The sequence below is a fragment of the Chinchilla lanigera genome, unplaced genomic scaffold, assembly GCF_000276665.1.
Source record: "Chinchilla lanigera isolate Chin_1 unplaced genomic scaffold, ChiLan1.0 scaffold00125, whole genome shotgun sequence".
Classification (NCBI taxonomy): domain Eukaryota; kingdom Metazoa; phylum Chordata; class Mammalia; order Rodentia; family Chinchillidae; genus Chinchilla; species Chinchilla lanigera.
In genome coordinates, this window is record NW_004955526.1 from 455,402 (window position 1) to 456,727 (window position 1,326).

Genomic DNA, 1,326 nt, shown 5'->3' on the forward strand with positions numbered 1-1,326 from the left:
GACATTCAGACACAAACCACAACACCTATGCAAATTTCAATTTCCAAGGGGTATTAATGCCCATCTTTTGCAGTTATATGAATAAAATGTAAAGTGCCAGGCAGAATAAATGCTCAGTGGTAACTATTATTATTACTCTTATTATTGCTGTTATTAAATTGCTATTATTATTAATTATTATTATGACTGTTGTTAAAACCAAGTTTTAAACTCCATCTTCAAGACTTATCTCCTGACAACTGTACTGGGAATCATACCAGGGTCTTGAGCAAGTTCAACAAACACTCCTCCTCTCAGCTACATCACCAGCCCCAGGGTATCACTGAATCTAAATCAAGTTAATGTAAGAAGAAAGGTGATATTGCTAAAGATGAAGAATGTAAACAGTCATAGAGAAACTTTTCTTTCAGAAGTTTTGACTGGTTAGTGGATTGCCTCCAGTTACCACTTTACAATCAAATCTGTTTTCTTCATCAGAAATGTTTTTCACAGTCTTGAGAAAAAATATATCCCAGAAACTGAGTTTATTGATGCTTGTATCTGGGCTCATTTGAACGTTGATGATACTGCGCTGTACTTTTCAAAAACCAAGACATCAAATTATGTGAAGAAATATTAGATTTGGGGAAAAGGTGTGTTAACACTCTTGCAGGGGAAAATAAAACTCCTGTCGGAGCCCAAAATAGTGCTTTGATGATAGGATATACAGATCTGATAAAAAAAAAATCTCTGTCCTTCTGGAATACATTTTGCAGTACTTAGTGAAGCTGGAGAGCAAAGTCAGTTACAAAGTTGTGAATGGCTAACCAACACTACCAATTGTACTAGTGGGAAAACCAACACTACCAATTGTACTAGTGGGAATTCAGTGTCAGTAACCACAAATAAAAGGACAAATGCAGTGGACAACACTAGACAGCAGTTGCAGAGCACCTTGTTCTTCTGCATCCACTAGGTGAGACTAATACTTTACAGTAAAAGCTCAACATGTTTTCAAGGAACTTGCTGGATTTGTGGAATGCTAATTCCCTATTCAAAATTTTAAACATTATTTGTTTCCAGGCAACTCTTCAATCTGTACTATATTCTTAATGGGAATTTGGCAACATGGTTGATGTAGTAAACAGATAGGTGATCTTCGCAGAAATCTATTGTTTGACTTAAAGCTGAAACCAAAAGAAACACTAAAAAGACATGGATTCATTTCTATAAAATATTTAAGTATATAACATCTTTTTCAGAAAAAAAGATTTTCTGAAAATTCACAACATGCTTATGAAAGAAGGGTATTTGTTCCAAGTAAACATGACATAAACTGATCTATTT

At 34.5% G+C, this 1,326-nt stretch overlaps 1 pseudogene; it reads left to right on the top strand.

The window, feature by feature from the left end:
* Positions 1-479: 479 nt before the first annotated feature.
* LOC102010625 lies at positions 480-955 on the top strand (annotated as a pseudogene).
* The last annotated feature ends 371 nt before the right edge of the window (positions 956-1,326 follow it).